Below are 25,721 nucleotides of genomic sequence, written 5' to 3'. Positions count from 1 at the left end.
TCTCCCTGTAGAATCTTTACGCACAAAAAGCATTGCACTCAGGCAAAAAACACTCCACGTCTTGTGGCACGAAGATGTCAGCTCTCCCTAAACAGTCGTAAAAGCTTTTCCATCAAAGCTGCTTTGTGTTGGGTCCAGCTTTCCCCCATCACTGTCAGCGATAGGGAAGCATTATCTGTCTTCAGAGACTGTAAGGTATTTCTATTTCATTCATTGAGGTGTTAGAAACCTTTTTTGTCAGTATTATAATTGTTATATTTTTCAAAACTTCAAAACTTTGACCGAGGTCCTAAGTGGATAAACATTAGCTCATCAGCTCATTATCCCATTATTTACACGGGAAAACAATTTGTGCACATTTCATACATTAGTTTTATTTAATGTAGTTTGTGTTTGTCATTACACAGCGGAAGAATTTGTCCAAAAAGCACTGAAGGCCTTAAGTAGCCCCACCAGTAATTCTTTTTCTAACATTTTATAATAGCAGCTTAACGCTGATGGGCTGATGACAACCATGTTTTTTTAAATAATTGTTGCTTCCAGCTAAACTTCAACTCGTGTATATTAGTCATAGGGTACAATACAATATGCACTGTTCAAGCCAATATAAGATGTTTAGAGCTCTAATAAGCTTTAATCCATCTGAATTTGCTTTTAGGAATAAGAAACTTTGGCCAGGACATGTGGAGCCTTTGGTTGATGTCTCCAAGACCTTAGGTGCATTATATCAAATCCTTCTCAACCAGACGGTGGCCAAGAAGAACAGAGGTGACTGTCTACATCACTGATTCATTCTTGTGTTGTAAATTACATTCCTACGTCATGTGCAAATCAGCTAATCCTTCACATTTGAATTAGTAGGCATGTTGCTGACCTTTTGATCTGGCCGGTCGGGATGCAAACAGCTCCGGTTACATCTGGAGAGGAGAGCAGAGCTTAGCATTTTCAGGGTCTCTTTCCACTACAGTGTCTGAAAAGCTGTCAGGGAGTTAAAATAGAGAAGTGAAAGGATTAGTGGCGGAGAAAAAAATGGACATTAGTCAGGATGAAGGAAGGACTGAACTGTAACTCACCGCACGCATTCGTCTTCTGATCTCATGAAACCTCCAGAATGATTTCACAGTGTCCTAGTGCTTTTTTTGGACAGCAGTTGGAGCTTAGCATCACATGGCAATCTTGTTTATATGGGAACGTTTGTTTCGGAATAATATTGGTGTCCAAATAACATAGTGATTTTCTTTCTTTTACAGTACATGATGTGCTGAAAATATCTGGGTGGTGAATTTTCTAACTGGTGCAGTCTGCAAATTTCTGAAGCCGGTTGATCAATAAAATTTAGATAGTTAGCTTGTGAACTTGAATGATCGCTATGGTCATTTTGGTTAAGCTGGTTGATTCTGGTTAAGCTGAAGTCTTGCTAGTTGAAACAGTTTGTAGTTTGGTGGAGACACCAGCATTTTTTGATATTGGCGATTATTTATAATGAGAGCAAAAACTAATCTAAATGTGAAAATAAAATGAAATGAGCACACACAATTACCGACTTATCGTGCATATTGTACATCCCGACTATTTTCAGCATAGTTTCTTATTTAGCTCTGCATAAACTAGCTTATTTATCATGCAAGGTCCAATTCTGCCCAGCAATCTTTGGCACACATTTGCATATCTGGTCGTCATAGAGAAGATGAGAATAATTTATAAATGGCTGATGAATATGGAGGAGGGGGAAAGGCCTGTCTGTGGTGGATAAATGTTCAGCGATGGCTCAGTCAGAAGGACAGAGACGGCAATAGGAAACCTCTTGAACCCTCTGTTCAGAACGACAAACTGCCTTCAACCAGGCAAATGCTTAGAGATTAACATACGCACTGCAGATCCAAAGGAGCAATTTCATTTCAAAACTCAATCCGCCAGCTTGAGGATTTGCATGGCTAATTAGCCGCACTGGCACTCATTTTTTCTCAATCTATTCTCTCTTCTTCTTCTTTCCTTCTCTCTGCTCCTTCATCTATCTTAGCAGGAGTTGCGATAGCAAAAGGAAAGTGAGGTATACACTAAATTAAGCCTACCTGTTGTGTAAAAGACCCCATTGCTGCTTCTTTGCTGTACGTATTAATGCATAAGTGATGTGAGTGGTCACAGTAGTTATGATTTCAGTTTAATAGATTAATGATGGGTTAACACGGATCGGCTTGCAGTCATTTAGCTCACGCTAGAGCTGAATTCATTATGAGACATATGGATGTTAATTTCCAGTTAAATAGGCTGGCTCATTATTTTGCAAAATGATCTATATATATCATTCAAAAAAACATTAAAAAATGTAGTGATTGTATTATTCAGCAACGATGCATTAAATTGATCAAAAATTACATTAAAGACATTTACATTGTTGCATTGCTAATTTAAATAAATAAATTCTTTTTATTTATTAAAGAATCCTAAACAAATGTATTACAGTTTGCACAAAAAATATAGAAAATGTAAATAACATAAAAAGCACAACTGCTTCAACACTGATAATAAGGAAAGTTTAAATATAGCTGAAAATAGAGCCAGCACAGGAATTAATTGCATTTTAAAATGTATTTAAATATATTATTTTAAATTGCAGTAGTATTTCACAATATTACTGTTTTACTGTATTTTCAGTCAAAATAAATGCAGCCTTGCTGAGCATACAAGACTTAATTGAAGGACCTACACTGTTGTTCAAAAGATTTTTATTTATTTTTTAAAAGACATTACTTATGCTCATCAAGGCTGCATTTATTTGATCAATAATCCAGAAAAACTGTGAAATATTATTTCAATGTAAAATAACTGTTTTCTATGTGAATATATTTTAAAATGTAATTTATTCCTGTGATGCAAAGGTACATTTTCAGCATCATTACTCCAGTCTTCAGTGTCACATGATGGTTTAGAAATCATTCTAATATGCTAATTTATTATCGATGTTGAAAACAGTTGTGCTGCTTAAAATTTTATTGGAACCTGTGATCCTTTTTTAGGATTGTTTAATAAATAAAAAGATAAATATAATATATATATATAAATCTTTTGCAACAATATAAACTACCATTTAAAAGTTTTATTCTTCCTTTTTTAAAAGAAATGAATACACTCTAAAAACTGCTGGGTTAAATACAACCCAGCGCTGGGTAAAATATGGACAAACTGCAAAATATGGTTGTTTTGACCCAGCAGCTGGGTTACTACCCAGAAGGTTGGGTTAAACATTTGGGTTTAACATTTTTTAACACAGCAGATTTTAGAGTGTACTTTTATTTACCACTGATGTGTTAAATGATGGAAAAAATGATGGAAAAAAACTTTTATTATTAGAAAAGATTTCTATTTTGAATAAATGCTGTTCTTTTTATTCATTATTTACTTTTTATTTATCAAAGAATCCTGAAAAAAGAATAACAGGTTCCAAAAAAATATAAAAGTATCAAATCAGCATAATAGAATGTTTCTGAAGAATCATGTGACACTGAAGACTGGAGTAATGGTTGATGTAAATTCAGCTTTTCATCACAGGAATAAATTCTATTTTAAAATATATTAAAATAGAAAACCATTATTTTAAACTGTAATAACATTTTGCAATATTACTGATTTTTTTCTGTATTTTTGATCATGTAAATGCTTGATAAGCATAAGAGAATTCTTTAAAAAACATTAAAAATCTTACCGATCCCAAACTTTTGAATGACAGTGTATAATTTTTTCCCTTCCACACTCAAAAAAAGAACTCATTGGATGAACTCAATTTAATTAAGGGCAGGATTTCCATCCAATAAATATGTGTAACCCAAACTCATAAAACTTAAATTCATGCAATGAAATGTAATTGAGTTGGGCCAACTCAATTTGATCAAATATAGTTTAAATGAAATGAAGTGATTTTTTTATGCTCAAACTAAAACATTTAACTGGAAAACAAATAACTAGGCAGAAATCCTTCTACACTCAAAAAATTATACATTTGATGTACTTAACTTTAGGCATTAGCCATAAGATGGCTTTCCATGGCATACCCAAAGTAGTTGTTTATTTTATTATTAAAACAACTTTAACTCATGTTAGCAGGTCCTCAACCCAAGCTCATGCTCTACACTTTACCACAGTGGTAACCCCCAAAAACATTAACTCTCCATAAACTGTTTTAAATACAAACATTAAAGAACATTAAACATTAACAAGTCTCCCAATTGTATAGTCTTAATTAAAAAAATGCATAAAATAACATTTTATTTCAACATTTACTCTCTTTGTACAAAGCATGCAAAGCATGAGGGGAAGGGGCCTATTTAACTGAAACATGTTCTTTCAAAATGAAAATATTGAGTTGTACCAAAACGCAACTGTTTAAAGCAGTTTAACACAATACAATTGTATAAATGGGAAACCTAACACAATGGTGTTAAATGAAAAGGATTTTTTAAAATAATCTGAACAGTGTTCAAGAATCATTTTTATGAGTGCAAGATGCATATTGCAACTTGATAACTCTGTAAAGCACATAGAAGAATATAAGGGCAAATAAGAAGTGGATTCTTTCCTGAACCTAAGGCATTTCTAAGAGCCATTAAAGAAGCTTTATTTGTAGGAGTGCAGGCCTGAAATGTACTCCACTTACAATCTCTTGGTGATCTTGTCCATTTTCTCTTCTCTTTTTTTCCAGATCCAGAGATACAAAGTGAGCATGAACAAGAGAGAGTGAGCTGAAACGAGTTGGAGAACATACCCATAATTACAAGTGAGGTTCATTTGAGTGCAGTGTGCATTTACAGTATATGTATATCGCTCTGTAGATGGGATTACTCTCATAGCCCTGCATCCAATTAGATAAACTGCCTTTAATAATTCAACCTAACCCACCGTTCCAGAATAATGAGTGAGATAATGCTGCAGTATCTCAGACACAGATGTAATTTATTGCTGAGAGAGCTGCATTTATGGAGAATGTGATTTTCTACAGGCATAATGAGAGTTCGGGAGTTCACCGCAAATGTTACGGACTTGATTCCTTTGGATGTGCAAAATGTTGCCGTGAGCTTCGTAAAGTGCATTTAGATTAGATTGTTTTTAAAATTGGTTTATTTCAATAAGGTAATTGCTCAGATGAATCTGGTTGATAAAAATAACTTTTTTTTTCTTGCTGTTATTATTCTGTTGGACCGAACTTTTATGATCACGATTGTTAAAAAAGTAAATTGCCCTGCCCATAAGGTCTTGCACAAACTATTTTGGCTTGAGAAAGGAAACAATAATGGCTAGTTTGGTAATGATACAGTAGTGAGGGAGATTTTGTGGTTCTCTGTATCGCTTTAATATCTGCAAATCTTTTTCCATTTTCTTTTCTTTTCTTTACTTTTTTTTCCTTTTTATGTCTTTTCATCTCTTCCTCTTGCTTTCCCAGTGTCCTTGACTGTCTGGCTCCTCCTGTAAACAGCACAGGAATCACATCTTGGCATTCCTGAAACAACACTGGATTTGATTTTACAACCCAATTAAAGTCGAGCTGTAAATCAGTGGGGCAGTAGAGCCTTTTCCCCTTCATTCTCTCCCCCCTCCTTTCGCTTAGCACCTTCAGCAGAATTTAGTATCCCCGAAGGCTGTGAACCAATATCAGGACAGCTTATAAAAGCAACAGGACTGAGAACAGAGACAGGACTGATGGGGGCGTTTACAGGGCAGCCAAGGATGCCACCCTTGAGGTTCCTAAATCACAAAGCTGTGATGGCTAGCAAGTGGCTGCATGGCTCTCGTCCACGGTGGCTAGAACTCTTTCCGTCTTCAGCACTAAATCCTGGATGAGTCTGTGTGCTTTCGGCTACATCTAGAAACTTTATTAGCAACATCAATAGTTGTAGAGGTCATTTTAAATATTACTGGATGATAATTCTGTTCGGGATGAATGCTATAAAAATATGCTGTTGAACTACAGTTATGAACTGAATTATGCTGTCCTACATACTACATGAAAGAATACACTACCAGTCAAAAGTTTTTGAACAGTACGATTTTTAATGTTTTTTAAAGAATTCTCTTCTACTCACCAAGCCTGCGTTTATTTGACCCAAAATACATTTTTTTTCTATTTAAAGCAACTGCTTTCTATTTGAATACATTTAAATAAGTAATTTATTCCTGTGATCAAAGCTACATTTTCAGCATCATTACGTCAGTCTTCAGTGTCACATGATCCTTCAGAATTCATTCTGATATGCTGCTTTGCTGTTTAACCTTTGAATAGTAGTGAACATTTATCAACATCTATCCAAGTTTCTCTTGAAGCAGTATTTCAAATACAGTTAAACCTGAGACTGGTAGAGTAATATTTTATCAAGCTTTTGGCTACAGAATCAAATCCTATTCGGGGCAAGACCTGGACAGGAATCTCTATCAGTCTCAACCATGTGGGATTCAGCAGGCATCAGGAATACTCATGTGGCTTACTGATGTACAGTTTCCTCCAGCACACATCCGCTGCTAGATTAAACCATCTCGCCGTGTGGCGGTTGTTTTTTACACAACATCCGTTGCTAAGACAGTAATTGCCTGCCGTAATAAATCAAAGCCAATACAGGCGATTGTCATTTTTCATTAGCGTGACAACAGGTCAAAGCGGGCTCACAGCTATTAGTCAGAAATTTCCTCTAATGGCATATCAATAACTCTGTGACACCTAGCGCACTGACTGACTGCATGATCTAAATTCTCTTTTCGTTTATAAAGCCAGAATGAGCCTCATTTCATTTTAAGAAGAGGCGTGATGTGCATTAAAGCATTTGAAATGAAAATCTCACCCTGGCACTGACTTAATTGCTCAGTTTATATAACAGAAACAGAGGGTGGAATTTAAATAGCTTAAAGTCTGTTTGGGCACACTGTCTTTTATACAAAAAGACAGCACATTCAACAGAAATTTGCTTATTTTCTTGTGCCCATTAATCTTTTGGGTGTCATGCACAAACACTCATTATGAATACGCATCTGGCAATATTGCAGTTCATGACAAATGCGAGGAACACCTCGGTTAGACAGTACGACAAAGTCAATTTGCCTCTAAGAGACGTTTGAGAGAAATTAGGCCAATGCAGTCATTCCGCCCTGAGTGTTTGTCTTTAGACCCCAATGAATGAAACCTCACAGTACTTTTTGTACTGGGTCTTTGTCATTAGACGCCTTACAGATGGAGTAATGAGGAAAGGCAGCCCTTTAGTCCAATTCACAATGCCAAGAAAGAGTTTTGAGCATTGACGAGTTATATGCAGAGGCCTAAGTTATCAAATCAGGTCTAGGTTGCTGCTCAAGGCTCTACAGTGCGACCATTTCAGTCGCATTTGCTGAAAATTGCAGTGTATGACTATGAAAAAATATTTAGGAGCACCAGTGCGAATGACCCGATCAGCATATTTGTGTTTGTCCTTTACAATGTTGAGTAATGTGTCACAGACAAATCCGTTCATAAACAAAGTGTAGAGAGAGTGTAAATAAAAGATTTGCTGTGCAGTGTAGAAAGCTTTGTTGATAATAATGGAACTTTGTGAGATTGTGACGCATTAAGATGAGCGAAGGGGTCATTGGATGCCCATTTTCTACAAATTGATTCTTTAGGGTCTTAATGAAAAGTCTAAGTGAAGCTGGATGACGAATGATTCGCGTAAACATAGACGTATATGTATATGTGAAGGCGCATTCCCTTCACGAACAAACGTAATCCACTGCATCTTCAGCGGCTCAGATGTCGGGAGTAAATGACGACCAGTATGTTTATTATTATATCCAGCGCTGTTTCATTTACAAATGCATGTGCATTTTTAAACAAATCTAGTGAGTCAATGATTCAATTTCCCATTCATAAAGATAGTCAGTTGCTTTATTCCTGAATGAATCAACCATTCGAACGAATCAAATGAATGAATGATTCAGTAATTAAATCAGTGACTTGCCACCACCTACTGGCAGTTTTAGTTTCATTTTTAAAGTATCTTTTCAGTTATTTCTCAACATGAATTTATGAATTTGATTGCACCAGAGATTTTAAGTTTTTAACTGATATATAATTTCTTATGATATCTAAAGTGTGATAGGGAAAAAGGCAACAAAGAAAGTCTTTTGTGACAAAGGTCAGAACTCCTGTTATGTTGTAGATTTTTGAGGTGCACTCTTGACATAAATTAATCTATTACTTTTCCTACATAACTTTTTAACACAAAACAGTGGTAAAATATCTATTTGGGAGTCTTAAACCTTTCCAACAATATATAGTTATATATAGTACCCTCGTTTTGAAATACTTTTTACATGAGTTACATTCTGGCATTTGCTTGTCTTAATTAAACTCTTGATTTAATGTCTTTTGCAGACTTGGGCTGAGTATGACCATCAGGTCTTACACGTAAAGGTCTGAGATCGGCAAATTTGATGACTGTTATTTCTGACTTAAGTGGACACCGATTGATTGAGGTCTCTTGGGAACGGGAAGAATAACATTGTTTTTTTGCGCACCGCGAGTTAGCCCTCAATCAAGCGACAATTTGCACTTGGCACACCAGGTGAGCTGATTTCACAGACAAATAATGCCGAGTGTGATTAAGGCCGAAGTTGAATTTAAAGCAGTCTGTCTCTATGACCTCTTGGTCTGAATATGACTCTGCATTCCTCAGGCTGGAGGTCTGAAGCGCTCCTCTCTGTCCGTAGCTCCACAGCAGAGAGATCTCTACACCTGGGTGCTGCGTGCTTGTGACATGTTGACGCAGCTGTGGTTTCGGTGGAGAGTTTTAGATGGCAGGCACACCGCAGTGAACTTGCACCTGTGGGATTGTGGGTTGATGTTCAGTCTGAGTTCAGAGCCTTTGACAGCTGGTTCATTCTCTACTGTATTCAATTCCTGGTCGCAATGTCAAAACCTGTTGTTGTCAAATGCCAGGGTTTGTAGTAAGTATAAATATTATAGTAAGTTTAGAAGGTGTATTAAATAATTAGTTAATCATTTAAAAACTTTTAGAGCTAAATTAATGAATAGCACTTTTGACCAATGATTAAATGCAGTTTTCTTTCATTGGCTGTTATAGTAGAAATTAAATTATCAAACATAAACTGATTCTTACTAAGTGCACAATTAAAGTGATTTAGTTATTTAGTAACACATAGAATATTCCAGTTTTAAAATAAGTCAAGCTTTTAATGAACTGGATTTGTGACATAATGCTGATTACCAAAAAAAGGATATTTTCTGCTAAAACTAACAAATACTGTAGCAATTGTCTTGATGATGAAGTATTTGAACATTAATAAATTGGCCTCATTCACTTCCATTTTAAGTGGCTCACTGTAACCTTGATTTATTTTATTTTATTGGGAACAAGTGGAAATAAATGTTTTAATAATCATCAAATTTTATAATTGGCCTCATTCACTTCCATTTCAAGTGCCTCACTGTAACCTTGACTTTTTTTTTATTATTATTTTATTTTTTCATAATTGACCTCATTTACTTTCATTTCAAGTGCCTCACTGTAACCTTGATTTATTTTATTTTATTGGGAACAAGTGGAAATACATTTTTTGATAATCATCAAATTTTATAATTGCCCTCATTCACTTCCGTTTCAAGTTACTGTAACCTTGATTTTTATTTTATTTTATTTTGTTTTATTTTAAGGGAGAGATAAATGGATTTTTTTCCCTAAAATAAATTGATTGGCTTTTTAAACATAAAGACAAAAACACAGTATAAAACTTCAAGACAAGCAGAACAAAACAGGAAAATAAAATAAAATAAAATCTTGTAAAAGTTAGATAGTAGTAAAGTTAGATAGTAGTAAATAGTTGGAAATAATTTTTTTAACCGTCAACATCACAGATGCCTTCGATACAGATCTTCTGAAAAAAAAAATAAAAAGAGAGAGAATAAAAGTTATCCAAAGGAATTGTTCACATCTGAAAATGAGCATACACAAGTGCTCAGTGATTCAGAGGCACATCTCCCCTGCAAAAGCTATTAAGTAACATTTTCTGATCTCAGAACAGTAAAAAATAAGCGGTTGAGGAGGGGAGGTCAGCCCTGAACCCAACAGGAACAACGCTGATAATGCAGGAACATAAATCACCAGAGCTTTCTACAGGCTCTCTCATTCAACACATATGCCTCTAGTCAGTGAGGCCTCCTGGGACATCATGATTCGTTCCTCAGCTGTGGCCCCTTACCTGCTGGGTGGCAAGGCTCTTTAGTAAATCGTGTCGGGGCGATGAGTCATTAGTGGGTGCTTTTCCTCTGTTGTCGGCATTATGGGATATTAAACATAGCTGCTGCCCTCGGTGGGCGGAGACGTTGGGCACAACACATTACATTCGCCTGTCGTTATGGGCTGTAATGACCCTGCAGCGCTGTGGAGTTTTATGGTGCGGTGATATGAGGCAAAGCGTAGAGGCAGTAATGCTCGTAGTTTGATGTGGGCAAGAATGCTGAGATATAAAGTGTTTTCCAGATATTGAGACTAAAACTGAGAAGGTTATTTTACTATAACTGGGGGAAGTGTATATAGACATTACAAAAAAGTAGCTTTAGAAAAAAATATTTTGATTCAACATAGGGGAAAAAAAAGAATATTGAATGAAATATGATGTCAAGATATCACAAATTATTTGCACATCTACTGGGCTGAGAAATTACTTCCCAAAGGATGAAGTCATTATTGTGTTAAATGATAATTTAGTAGACATTACAAAAAAGTTGATTTAGAAAAAAACAAATTAGTTTCAACATAAAAAAAAGAATACTGAATGAAATATGATTTTTTTTTTTAATGGATAATGAAATAATACGTGAAACTAAAACTACCAGTGGGTGGCGGCAAGTCACTGTCATAATGAAAGAGTCATTCAGTCATTCATTCAGCTGATTCATTCAGACAGCTGATTCATTCAGAAGCAATGTTAATGACTGTCTTTTTGAATGAGTCATTGAATCACTGGCTCACTTGATTTATTAAAAAATTTGGATTCATATATATTAGTGTTGTCATGAGATTCAATTTTTAAATTTTAGTAATTATCACAAATTATTCGCACATCAGTTAGGATGAAGTCATTATTGTGTTAAATGAGAAAAGCATTTAGTAGACATTACAAAAAAGTTGATTTAGAAAAAATGATTCAACAGAAAAAAAGACTACTGAATGAAATATGTTTCTTTTTTTTTTAATAATGACATAAATGACATAATGACATAAACTCCCAGTAGATGGCGGCAAGTCACTAATTTAATTACTGAATTATTCATTCATTTGATTCGTTCGAATGGCAGATTCATTCAGGAAGCAAATTATTGTCTTTATGAATGGGAAATTGAATTATTGACTCACTAGATTTGTTTGAAAATGTAATTCAGTCATTCATTCAGCTGATTTGTTCAAACAGCTGATTCATTCAGAAGCAATGCAAATGACTGTGTTTATGAAGACAGTCACTGAATCATTGGTTCACTTGATTTGTTCAAAAATGTGGATTCATATTAGGGTTGTCAAGAGATCAATTTTTTAAAATTTTATTAATTATCACAAATTAATCTCAAATTATTTGCATATCAGTTTGGGATGAGAAATTATATTGAATGAAATATAAAATGTGTTTTGTTTGTTTTTTTTTTTGAAAAATGAAATGACACTCTAAATATGAAACTAAAACCTGTAGGTGGCGGCAAATCACTGTGTTAATGAGTGAGTCATTCATTCAACTGATTTGTTCGAACAGCTGATTCATTCAGAATCAATGCAAATATCTGCCTATATGAATGAGTCACTGAATCACTAGCTCACTCGATTCAGTTGGGGCTGAGAAATTACTTTGCAAAGAATAAAAGTCATTATTGTGTTAAACGAGAAAAGCATTTAATAGACATTACAAAAAATGTCTTTATAGGGAAAAAAATATTGAACTCATTTTTTTTTTTTTTGGAAAAATGAAATGATTCTGTCTTAACGAGTGAGTCATTTAGTCATTTATTTAACTAATTCGTTTAAACAGTTGATTTATTCAGAAGCAGCGCAAATGACTCCCTTTATGAACAAGTCACTGAATCATTGGCTCTCTCGATTCGTTCAAAAACATGGATTCATTCAGTAATGAAACCCAGCTGTGTTGCCTGGAGACACACAGTTCAGCTGTGGCTTTGTTTGGAACAATATTTATTGGTGAAATTAAACAAAAACAGACAATACTGGCAATATTGTGTCTAAAATGTTCCACAAAATTAACTTCTTGTTTATTAAATTATAGCATAAAATCAGCATCACATTGTCAATCTTGTAGAATTCAGGGAAGAAAACTGCACTATTGCTTGTGAGATATATAAAAATACAACAAAAAATCAATAGAAGGACTTTGCCCTCATATCTAGAATATAGGCATATAACTGCATTCAAATAGGCTAACTAGAGAGAGAAAGTGTCACCCTTTATTGTATAGAACAGGGATGCCATCTGTTAGCAGGCCTCCTCTATGACAGGGCTTTGTGTTTACAGCAATACAGGACAAAAGCGTTTATGCACTCGTCAATAATGCAAATCTGGGGTCAAGGAGTAATTGGCCTCTAATAAGCCAGATGACTATCTCTTATTCCCCTCTGAGAATTAAACAAGCATTTTGGTTTAAGCTGCAGACTTTATAGCACAGCTGTGGCACGTCTATCTAGGAATGCTTCTGGTTAAATGACGTCAGTTTGAGAAGCCTTTCCAATGTTTATAAAATGCAAAATATAAATTGTGCATGAAATATCTGCCCTGGAGTAGGAATTACATATTGTGCACTTTTCACTCGTTAGGTTTTATTGCTGTTATTTTTGATGACACAGCAAATTCCAGCCACCTCAAACTTAATTAACTCCTATTGTGACAGTCTACCCACGGTAACAGAAGGAAATTAAACAAAACACCAGTAAAAGGTCTCTATATGCTTTATTTTTAGGCAGTGCCATTTTTGTTTGGTCAAAACAGAATTCCTTCTCTCTGAACTTTACCACAGATGCCAGTCTGAAGCACAACACAGAGGTCAGAAATGACAAAACCGTGTGGTAACAATGTGCTTTTTTTTTCTTTAATATGTGTTTTGGTGTAAACAGAGACTCATTTTACTCCAAAGTAAAAGGTATGGTGACCGCACTTTAAATACTAGCTCAAGTGTCTGTCTATAATAACCGACCGCTTTTTTTAACAGTTAAATGATGGTATGAAAATAATGGTTCTTTGTGGTATAAACTAAAGCCATTGCTTTATGCATATGAGAGAAGGAAGAGTGAATTTGTTTAACCATAGGCAAGAACAATCACAAATGAGATCTCTGTATTATTTTACAGAGACATTTGCTGATGTTTCCTGCTTCTCAGATTTTTCTTCTGAGGAATTTAGCAGTAATTCAAGCCAGTGTAATTTAATATTATTTATATAGCTGTTGCATAGCTAATAAAAGTATATGAATAACAGTATATGAATATTACATGACAAACTTAAACTTAAAAAGAGAATTAGAAATGCTGCATTCATTGAAGTTGACTAGCTTGAAGTACTAAAATTACTAAAAATAAAACTGAAATAAAAAAAATCCCAAAAAGCACACAAATTAAATTGAAAACTTTTTTTCATTAAAATATTAATATTTTAATGAAAAAAAGTTTTCAATTTAATTGTGTGTTTTTTAAGAGACATTTTTGGTTTAGTTTTGTTTTAGTAATTGTATGTGCTTTTGTCGTTTATTTTTTTATGTTTTATTTCATTTAGCTACTGTAAAAAAAAAAGGAATTTTATTTCAGTGCAGGTCATAGTCATTTTAGCACTCCAAACTAGTCAACTTTAACCGTCGTGGCATTTCTAATTTTCATTTTTACATTTATGTTTTCAATGTAATATTTTAATGTATATTTTGATTCAGTTAAATTTGTATTCAGTTTAATTTTGTTTTAGTAATTAAATGTGCTTTTGTCATTTAGGTTAAAAAAAAAAATAGCTACTGTAAATAAAAATGAAATTTTATTTCAGTTTTAGTTTTAGTACTTTTAATTCATCAGACTAGTCAATTTCAACCAAAGTAACTTTTTTTAATACTCTTTTTTGAAGTTTACTCTTTTCGTGTAATATTCATACTGTTATTCATATACTGTTGGATAGGATTTATTAATATTTTGATTTTAAACATTTTTTAGTTTAATTTTGTTTTGGTAATTGTATGTTGTTTTGTTTTTTGGATTTTTTTTTTTAATTTAGCTACTGCAAATAAAAATGTAATTTCAGTTTTAGTTTTAGTAATTTTAATACTTCAAACTAGTCATCTTCAACCAATGCAACATTTCTAAGTTTAAATTTTTCATGTAATATTAATATACTGTTATTCATATACTGTTGTTGGGATTTATTAATATTTTGATTAAAAAATATTGTTTTAGTAATTGTATGTGCTTTTGTTATTTAGTTTTTGGATTTTTTTTTTTTTAGCTACTGTAAATAAAAAATATATTTCAGTTTTAGTAATTTTATTACTTCAAACTTGTCAACATTAATCAATGCAACATTTCTAATTCTCTTTTTTAAGTTTATGTTTTTCATGTAATATTCAAATACTGTTATTCATATACTGTCGCATAGGATTTATTCATATTTTGATTTAAAAATATTGTTTTAGTAATTGTATGTGCTTTTGTCATTTGGGTTTTTGATTTTTTTTTTTTTAATTTAGCTACTGTAAAATTAAATTTTATTTAAGTTTAGTTTAGTAATTTTAGTATTTCAAACTAGTCAACATGTTTTTTTTTTCATGTAATATTTATGTATTTTTAAATACAGCCTTATGTTTTTATTTAATAGCTGCACACACACACAAAAAACATAGGTGCAGAATTTACTTTGTAATTTTTTGTGACATTTTTAGAAATTTTTAAATGAAAAAAGTTACAAAATAACTAAAAACATTGCAAAATATTAAAAGTCTACTTGTTTTACTTACAGCTTAGTTTTTTTCAGTGATCCTTTAAAAAATTGTATTATAACATCTGAGACAAAGTTGATATTTTCAAACAGATGTGATAATTTAGAAAACTCATGAGCTATAACTGAGCAATACAATTTTCCTTTGGCATGCAAATGATGTTTTTTAAGGGAAGTGGTAAGTGTGTGTTAGTGACTATACTATAGCACTATAATCAACTGTTCTTCTTCCTGGAGGTAAATGCAAATACCCACTGGGGACATTTTAAACCCCCCTCCGTTGTTGGGACGTTTGCCAGCACTCTCACACACAAAAGGAAGAGCTGTCCTCCTTGACCACACCAACCTCTTTAACTCATCTTCCCAAGGACACGTCTTCAAAAACACCAAAACAACTTCTTCTTTCCTCTCTGAGATTCTCTTTGTGCACCCCCATTCTTTCTTTATCTCCTCTGGTATTGTGCTCCTCAAAGGCAGTGAATGAAGATTAATGTGTTTGCTTTAATTACTATGCGCTAGCTGATTAGGAACAGGGAGGTACAGTCTTGTTCTTGGGCTGGGGTTTTGAGGGAAGACGAGGGACTTGTGTGTGTATGTGTGTGTGTTAGAGGCAGACAGGTGGTGTTGATGGGGATGCCTGATTCAGTGTGCACCTTATTTGCATACACTTGCAGACAACCATCTGTGCTAATAGCTTCTGAGATGTCTCTATTAGGCTCTGAGCCACGTGTCAGTGCCAGGAGAACCACACCCATGTTGTGCCAATGTTGAACCGGCACCGGAGTCATTGTAGGTTCCATCTGATGCCACCTAGTGATGGGTGGAGCTGTGAGGAAGTGGTATAATATTTCAAGAAGGTATGGCAGAGGAACTTTAAATCAGTTCTCAAACTTATGGCTGAATCCCAGTTTGCAGGTTTATACTTAGTATGCAAGCTATGATGGTATCATCCTGTGCTTTTAAGTTTTGTAAAAAGACCAAATATTATGCCTTCCAGGCATCCAGACATACTTTTTTCAAGAAATATGATTTGTACTTATCCTAGTGCTTGGGGTGGACTTGTACGGAGTTCTGTACTATGCTGTTCACTGTACCAGGAATTGGACTCTCTTTGGTCAAATTTTGTTTCATATACGTGACCCTTGACCACAAAATCAGTCATAAGTAGCACAGGCATATTTGTCGCAATAGCCAACATTACATTGTATGAGTCAAAATGATTTGTTTTTCTCTTTTATCTAAAAAATAAGTAGGATATTAAGTAAAGATCATGTTCCATGAAGATATGTTGTGAATTTCCTACTGTAAATATATCAAAACTTAATTTTTAATTAGTATTATGCATTGCTTCACTTGGACAACAATTTTCTGATTTTTTTTTATTTTTTGCAAACTTTTTGCAATCACATTAACTTAGATTTAATGTGATTGCAATTTTCTTTTTTTTGCCCAAATTTACTGTTTTTGTGCATGCAATTAATTATTTTTAGAAATAAACAAAATTTGAAACAAAAAACAAAATGAAAACAGATATGTAAAAATGGCAAATTAATTACATTCGTTGTATATTAGTTCATAATTTCATACTTTATACCTTTAATGTAATACACTATATATATTATTTACTGTAAAAATAGTAATATTGTGAAATATCATTACTATTTAAACTGTTATTTTGTTATTTATTTAAATTATTATTAATGATTATTTTTATTAATATTTGATTATTATTATTGAATTGTTTTAATGATTGTCCTATTTATTATACTATATATATAGAGCCCTATGAAATCTGTTTTATTTTTTTCCCAAATTCTGTTTTTTTTCCCCAAATTCCATTTTTTTCCATTTTAATTTTTCTGAATATTTTTAATGGTTAAATTTAAAAACATTCAGTAATTAATCAAAAAACATTATTAATTTAAATCATGACATGTACACAATTTGACAAAAACTTTAAGTTTAACAAAAAAATGCATTTTTAAGGCCCATATGTTCTTTTTTATCATTTCATTTATCATTTTATCATTACGTTTTCCAATAATTTTCTAGATTCCATTTTAATGGTTATATTAAATTTTAATAATCAAACACATCTCTAATTAATTGATTTTATTATTATTTTTTAAAAAGTAATATATTAAGTAATATATTTCACAGTGTATTGTGCCAGTTTGTTCAAGTTAAACCAAACTTTTATTTTGAGGGGTTGCTTTCAAGACCTTTGTGATGATAGTTTTTCTCAAAAGAAATGGTAAGATGCTCATAAAGTGACTCTTAGAGTATTAGAGATAATTACTACAGATTTGGTTTATGTGTTCCTGTAATCATATATTGAGGCGGCAAAGGCTGAAAACACTTGAGTATCACACCGTGTCTGCGCCATTCATTCACGCAGAATGTGTAGGATTCATATTTAAATAGTCTTTTTGCAGCTTAATATTTACAGAGACTAGTCCCTATTGTGTTTTGATTTAAGCGTACTGACCTACTTTTGATTTATACATCCCAAATTTGGCAAATTCCTTGACATTCTGCATTGTACAGTACATTTTTATGACTGAATTCCACGAATCGGTCCCAAAGGGCCGTATACATACATATCCCGAATACTGTATATGCAGATCAGGAAATTGCTCTAGTGGAATCATTTCCACTGTATACTAAATTTGATGGATATTATGCAAAATGGAATATTTCTCATTTTAGAAATAGTTTTTTTGTAGTTGTGTTGGACTGGACAGGAAGCCTCTGGCAGACCTCAAATAAGCCCTTATCCTTTGCTTCAGGCTAAACATGGAAAAAAAATACTAGTTTCACCACAAAGTTCTTTGTTTCAGTTCATCAAACAGCAATTAAATATCGTTCATCTTTAGAGCTCATAGTATGCATGTCCGTTTTGGTCAAATGCATTTCACAACAACCCGGTCAGGCCAAGTGGAAATTCTCCAAGCCACACCAAACTCCAGCAAATGATTCTTATATTTTACACAAATTCCTCCAGCTTCACAAGCAATTTCTCAGTCATTAACAGTGACATGCTGACGGCTTATGTGAGCCCATTCAAAGGTTGCATCTGAGTGTTTGCGTTCCCAGCTGTGCACTGACAGGCGTTTTTCACCTGAGCAAAATCGTAGAAATTGTCCAATTACGTCCAATTATCAACCTGTAAAAATAGAACAAACTATGAATAAACACCCAAATAAATAATGAATCCTGCTGCAGGAAATGAAGGTTATTAGCTATAATGATGTTTTGAACGCACCAGGAGTCCATCCATGAATGACACAGAGAAAAAAAAGCCAGTCAGATGTTCTGGGATGGAGATTAAACTCTAGAAGGACGCTCAAAGACATTTGTGTTTAGTGAAAACTTCACAGAGATTCAACCAACTCTTAAAGAAACAACCCAAAAATGGACGTTTTTTTCAAACCTGTGTGACTTCTTGTTTTCTGTGGAACAAAAATTTATATTTTGTTTGTAAGTCAGTAGTGTCTAATGTCATTTTGGAGCCTCCTATATGGATGAAAACATTCTTCATGTTTCGTAGATGAAATTCATGAAGTTTTTGATATTCTTACAAAGCCTACTGAAAATGCTAAGATTCTTCTTTAAATAACTCCTAGAGATTGAAACAGATCAACACCAAATTGGTCAGTGTAATCTAAAGCCCTTTGTGATGTTAAATTGCGAAGATCTTGAGTTTTCGTTGAAAGGTGTGTCCGTGACGGCCTAACAAACTTCAGTGCTTCGCCATTAAAAAGGAAGTTGTTATAATTCATGCATACAATGTCCGATCTTCACCAAAATTCAAATGTTTGATAAGAGTCCCATCCTGAACACATGCCTATGACCATATTCAGTTATAGCCATAGCGCCACCTGCCGGCAACAGGAAGTGGCATGCTTTACATTCTAACGAACATAGAGATTAAATGACATCAATATTATATTTGGTCAGTTTAATCTAAAGGCCTTTGCAATGTTAAATTGTGAATATCTTGATTTTTCGTTTTTGATATTTCACCATGTAAAAGGAAGTTGTTATAACTCAGCCATACAATGTCAGATCTGCCCCAAACTTCACCTGTTCAATAAGAGCACATTTGAACACATTTAAAGCATCAATGCCAATAACAAACTTTTATTTTTAAGAGTGTACTTGCAACATCCAGCATATCTCAGTTCATCTCAGACAGATATGATGTATGACCTTTAGGAATGTCTCAGTGACTCTCGTTTTGTCAAAACACCACTCACATTGTTTGACATTTCTCATTCACAGAAACGTTCATGCTTATATTCCACAAGATTACATCAGGTTTCCTGCAGATGGACACTACTCCACCCATATCAGACCGATAAACATATAACCGAAGAGTGTGCGTTGAAAACAGAAATGGGTGAGTTAAGCCATTATGTAAGCCATTAGGTAAAATACAATTGAGTAAAGAAATGTACATGAGGAAAGCCTGCCAATACTAAAGTGTACACTTACTCTCAGATTTCCATCTGATTTTTTTGCTGGAGCAACATCAGTGTTTTAATACTTTGAAAATCGAGATGAAATCTGCAATTAGGTTTGTCAGGCCTGCTCCTCAACCCTGGAGAGCGCCATAACGATGCCTCGTAACTTTTGCAAGAAGAAGACTGGAGGGCCACATAAAAATGCCAGTCCTTCTGAGATCAGCGTTAAATGTGGCATCGGGAGTATCTGTGACCATGTCTGCCAATCTGATGGGTCTCAGTGGAGAACATTTAGCACATTTTTAGGGGACTGACACTGCATGACTGACTCATTGTTTGGAGTGGGTTTCTGGGGAGAGTTACGTTGATTAAGAATTTGAAACACTGTACTTTGAACTTATCCAGTCCTGTGACTGGTAACAGAATGTGTCCAAAGAGAATATCGTAGCCAGTATTTGTTATGTTAAATGTGAATCTTATCAGCTCATCATATGAAATTCATTGTGAAAATATTTCTCTTTTGGATCATTTTCATTTCTCACCCAGACTCACTGTAACATTGAGGTAACTGGGGATTTAGTGTGTGTTTATGATGAGTGATATATACCTGTGGACCACCAAATGATAATCGCTAGAGCAGTGTTATTTTAATATTATCTACATACCGTATTAATATTTTGAATTAGCTTTTGTTTTGATTTCTATACTTTTCCCCAGTGCATCTAAAAAGCACAACCCAGTAACTTTTTTTGCAAGCATGTGAAAAAATTAGCGTGCAGGATTTGCTCCCCCCGTGACGTAGACGGGGGATCTTATTATGACCTTACCTCCCCTTAATCTGCCGCCATTTTGTTTTCACAACGGTGTACTAGTTCTAACGCCATGGCAAAAGTTCGAGGAAAGCATGCTAACTGTTGTGTCTCTGGCTGCACAGATGAGCACAAAACACTATTTAGAGTCCCAGCCTCAGAGGAGACAAGAAAGCAGTGGATTTATTGATTTATTTCTTTCCCAGTTGTTTACTGTCACAGACTGTTTTCGTAACTCATTTGTGTTTTTAACATAAACTTGTGTTTATTTGACAGTTTAAGCGCAATAAGACGTGAAAGAAAACTTAGTTTAGTACTGCCATATGACAGCCGCTTTCTGTGAACGTGCTTCGGATGTATGCGCTCAGAAACTAGTTGTAAAGGCACAGCCCTGTTCTGGAAAAGGGGCGGGGAGCAGCAGCTCATTTGCATTTAAAGAGACATGCACGAAAACAAAGTGTTTCTGCTTCCACTTAAAATAGGCATTTTCAAAATTATACACATTCTGGGGACACTTGAGACTATTAATATTGTAAAAAAGGGTCATAATAGGTCTCCTTTAAATGACTCATGGGTGTTAATGCTGCTTTATATTGGTCATTTTGTCATTTCATGGAGTTACAGTACAGTGAGAGTGAATAGAGAAGATATAAAGAGCCCAATGGTAAGCAGGGGTCATATTCATAACAGCAGTTTTCTGGATCATTTATGGCTGTGAATGCAACTGTGGGATCATTATCAGTGACTGAAAACAATGTCAAATGATCCAATCAATCTCTCTCTCTCTTGTTCCAGCAAAACCGTTTGAATGCAATCAATGCTGTAACTCAAACTTCAGGACATATTTTTTTAGCCCCCTCATTTGCTTTATTTGATTTATTAAAAAGCACAGCGTAATTCCTTTATAGTGAATCAAACTTGAAAATAAATGAGAGGCCAGTGGCATTATGAAAATAGGAGTGCAGTATGTTATTTAAATATTTTTTAAAAGAACAAACATCAGTCAGTGTCCCGCTATATGATAATTAAGATTCACAATACAAGTAAACCTCAAAATGAAGGTTGTTCATATCATTAGGTTTTTCTTGATGATTTCTCTTCCTTCAATTTATAATTTTTGGAAGTATCCCCCTTCGTTCTTTCTCTCTTTGTCTTCCACTTTCATTTGCAGAAGGGACAGAATGAAAAATGATGGTCAGACGCAGAGAGGACACAGGAGAGACAGTCAGCTAAAAGCAATTTCCTGTCAAAATCTGTCTGTCAGTTACAGTCAGCTGAAGGGCAAGTCGACAATAAATCATTAACATTAAACAGACAAGTGGTACTCTGATTAATCCTTTCATCCTCTTCACAGGCAGAACGAAAAGCACAGACAAAGCCACAGAGTTTTTGCCTTCTCCAAATTACTAGGATTTCAAGAAGATTCAGCAAAGTACTGTAAATGAAGGTATGATTTATAATGTTGCCAAGGCAGGCAACCTATACTATGAGCGAAGAAAGTGAATGTCATTGTTGAGTGTGAATCAGTTTATTGCTGCACAGGAATATATACTGTTGCATAACATGCGGGGATTGATTAAATAAAGGCACCGGTCCTATAGTCTTTGAAATGAGAACTATCAGATATTTAGAGATTTTTACTCAACATATAATTAACCTAGCTTAAAAAGTAGCTAGTGATGTCTTTGTCTCACCCTTAAAATGGTTATTTTGTCTTGTCCCACGGTAGAGGTCATGAATTTATCAACCGTATATTACAATTACGATGACACAACAATATAATTTTGACATTTGAAAAAAAAAAAAAAAAGTATTAACCTTTTTTTTTAACATAGCTCCACCTTAAGAGTACAGTAAATTTTTTTTTTTATTTTATTTTATTTTATTTATATTCTGGGTTTAGTACATGTTATCTTTATCGATGGCATTTGTGATGTTGATTATCAAAAAATTATTTTCTTTAACAAGACATAGAATCCTTTTTTATTTTTTATTTAATTTTATTTTGTGCATTTTATAATTTTTTTAATTTTATTTTATGCATTTTATTTTATTTTATGCACTATATTTTTTATTTTATTTCATGTATTTTATTTTTTAATTTATGCATTTTATTTCATGCATTTTGTTATATTTATTTTATGCATTTTATTTTATTTTTGCTATTTATTTTAAGTTTTTGCATTTTTTTTATTTATGCATTTTATTTCATGCATTTTAGTTTATTTTATACATTTTATTTTTTAATTTATGCATGTTCATGCATTTTCTTATATTTTATGCATTTTATTTTATATTTTATTTTATGCATTTTATTTCATGCATTTAATTTAATTTAATTTTAAGCATTTTATTTTTTAATGTATGCATTTTATTTCATGCATTTTGTTATATTTATTTTACTTTATGCATTTTATTTTTTAATTCATGAATTTTATTTATTTATTGCATTTTTTTCTTTCTTTTTTTTTTTTTTTTTTTTTTTGCATTTTTTGCATGTGTACATATATGTACAAATGCACTCCTTACATAGACAGTATTTTTCGGTTCTGAGTGTTCATACAAAAAATGTTGTCTAGGTAGGCAGCTCGCTAGGTTTTGACAACCATAATGTGAAATTTGTACTATTCTCTCTCTCTTTTTCTGTGTGTGTGTTTGAATAAGAAACTTCAGAGGCACTTGAATTCCTTTGTCCGTTCCCTAGCCTCTGAGGTCTATAATGAGAGAGAATAAACACGGCTTTATCGCCAGGGAGGATTTAAACCGACAAGCACGGGAGGAGAGCTTGCCGGTTTCAAGGACAAGAGGTGTTTAATTTTTCAGCTGATAATCATCCACCCATTTAGCATATGTCACACAGTGCGCTAATCATCAATCACCTTTTAATGAACTGCACCGCATTTCCTGCACTGTTCAATCGCCATTTGTTTCAGAAAGCTCCTTTTATAACGACCATCATCTCTTTATTGTTTTCTGAATCATTCGGTTAGCGTGTGTGTCTGTGTATTGTGATTGTTCCTATGCAAGCCCAAGGAAAAGAGGCTTACCAAGTCTTGAGATTAATTAGACATTGTGGTCTTCCGATGTCCTCCAAAAAGGACGTCTTGTATCTCTATAGCTGTTTACCAAAAAAGAATAAGCAGTTTGCCTCGCAAAAAAAATGAGGACTTATTGTTTCTCTCTCACCTAGACCGCACACTGGAGCAAAAACAATTAAGCATGATTAAATAATCACAGAAAGGGAGATGAGGAGGACAAAAAGAAAATTCAATCTTCATTCCTTTACCCATGTGTTGACATTTTTCTCTGGCCAAAGGTCAGATGGTAATAAAAAATGTCCGCTGACCTTCCGATGTGTCCAAAGGACCGTATGGCACCATAGTAATTGTATCCACTTTATGGCATCCAGACCCATAGAGGAGCAACAGAGGCTTTTAAAAACCGAAATCCCCCTCCTCTCCACGCCAACCCATATGGCGCTCCTTCTATTTTATTTGCCTGCTCACTTCTTGATATATGAGTGGTATTAAACATGACACCTGTGCTGAATGAGAAGTCCTCCATGGTGATGTTTAACCAAAGTTTAACCACATTTCAGTTTATTCCCTGTTGTTGTTTATAGCAGATGTGAGGCCAAGATTACCTTGAGGTTCAAGCCCACCCAGGCGGAACAGCATCTCCACATTAGCCACGTCTTTCAGTCCAACCTAAACTCGGACCATCCAGCAACAATTATTAAGAAAAACGAAGAACAACGACCCTCAAGAGGTGTTCTTCTAAATCAGGAGGATAAAAATGTGTCATTTTTATAGTGGGATGAGTGTTCTGGGGTTTTTATAAATGTGTTAATATTCTATTTTGTTTAGGTAACAATACAAATTTTTAAATCCATATTTTTGTTCTTTTACAGGCGTTGTGGAACTATTGTGAAAGTGCATTGAAGACTGACACGGAAGAGAAGAAATAACAAAGGTGTTATTTTTGTTTTCTTTTTGTGAAAAAGTATTCTCTTAGCTTCATAAAATTAGGGTTGAAACACAGATGTCACATGGACTATTTTAACGATGTCCTTACTAACTTTCACAGCCTTGAATATGTCAGTTGCATTGTTGTCTGTACAGGGTTAGAAAGATCTTGGATTTCATCCAAAATATCTTAATTTGTGTTCTGAAGATGAACAGAGGTCTTACAGGTTTGGAATGACATGAGGGTAAGTAATTAATGACAGAATTTTCATTTTTGGGTGAACTACACTAGCAGTCAAAAGTTTTTGAACAGTAAGATTTTTTATGTTTTTTTTTTTTTTTTTAAGAAGTCTCTGTTGTTCACCAAACCTACATTTATTTGATCCAAAGTACAGCAAAAACAGGACAATTTTGAAATAGGTTTCATATTTAAAATAAATAACTGTTTTCTATTTGAATGTATTTTAAAATGTATTTATTTCTGTGATTTCAAAGCTGAATTTTCTGTATTTTTTCTGATTTGCTGCTCAAAAAACATTTATTATTAAATTAATTTATTATTAAGTAGAAATCTTTATACTTTATAATAATGCAATATATAATTATATATATATATATATATATTTTTTTTTTTTTTTTTTTCTTTGAGCAGCAAATCAGAATATTCAGAAGGATCATGTGACTGGAGTAATGATGCTAAAAATTCAGCTTTGAAATCACATGAATAAATTACATTTTAAAATATATTCAAATAGGAAATATTTATTTTAAATAGTAAAAATATTTTACTGTTTTGTTGTACTGAATCAAATAAATGCAGGCTTCGTGAGCAGAAGAGAATTCTTAAAAAAAAACATTAAAAATCTTACTGTTCAAAAACTTTTAACTGGTAGTGTATCTCTTTAAAATAGTTTAATAAATGTATTAAATGTCTTTATCAGCACTTATAGTCAATTTAAAGCATCATGGCTAAGTAAAAGTATTAATTTCTATAATTAATACTTTTAATACCATCCCCAAAAAATCTTTAATCTTTGGATCTTTCTATTCATTAAAGAATCCTGGAAAAATTCTACTCAGCTGTTTTCAACATAATAATAATATTAATAATATATATTTTTTCTTTTTCTTTTTTTTTTTTTTTTAACAGAAAATCAGAATATTAGAATGATTTCTGAAGGATCATGTGACTGGAGTAATGATGCTAAAAATTCAGCTTTGAAATCACAGGAATAAATTACATTTTAAAATATATTAAAATAGAAAATGGTTATTTTAAATAGTAAAAATATTTTACTGTTTTTGCTGTACTTTGAATCAAATAAATGCAGGCTTGGAGAGCAGAAAATACTTCTTTTAAAAAACATTAAAAATCTTACAGTTCAAAAACTTTTGACTGTTAGTGTATCTCTTTAAAATAATTTCAAATTTAGTTTCTACAGTATATGTATTTTTAAGTCTACATTCATATTTAGCTTTCTCAAT

General features: G+C 33.3%; 2 long non-coding RNA genes across 2 annotated transcripts; both read left to right on the top strand.

Moving 5' to 3' along the window:
* Positions 1-673: 673 nt before the first annotated feature.
* Positions 674-19,386, top strand: LOC127174431 (uncharacterized). The gene is made up of 3 exons (XR_007828882.1): positions 674-768; positions 4,697-4,771; positions 19,281-19,386. It is a non-coding gene; the product is annotated as an uncharacterized LOC127174431 (long non-coding RNA).
* Positions 19,387-21,446: 2,060 nt separating this feature from the next.
* LOC127174430 (uncharacterized) lies at positions 21,447-24,024 on the top strand. Its single transcript, XR_007828881.1, has 3 exons — positions 21,447-21,556; positions 21,630-21,718; positions 23,894-24,024. It is a non-coding gene; the product is annotated as an uncharacterized LOC127174430 (long non-coding RNA).
* Positions 24,025-25,721: the final 1,697 nt, after the last annotated feature.

This window comes from Labeo rohita, chromosome 12, assembly GCF_022985175.1.
Source record: "Labeo rohita strain BAU-BD-2019 chromosome 12, IGBB_LRoh.1.0, whole genome shotgun sequence".
In the NCBI taxonomy this organism is placed as follows: domain Eukaryota; kingdom Metazoa; phylum Chordata; class Actinopteri; order Cypriniformes; family Cyprinidae; genus Labeo; species Labeo rohita.
This window is presented reverse-complemented; position numbering and strand designations above follow the sequence as displayed.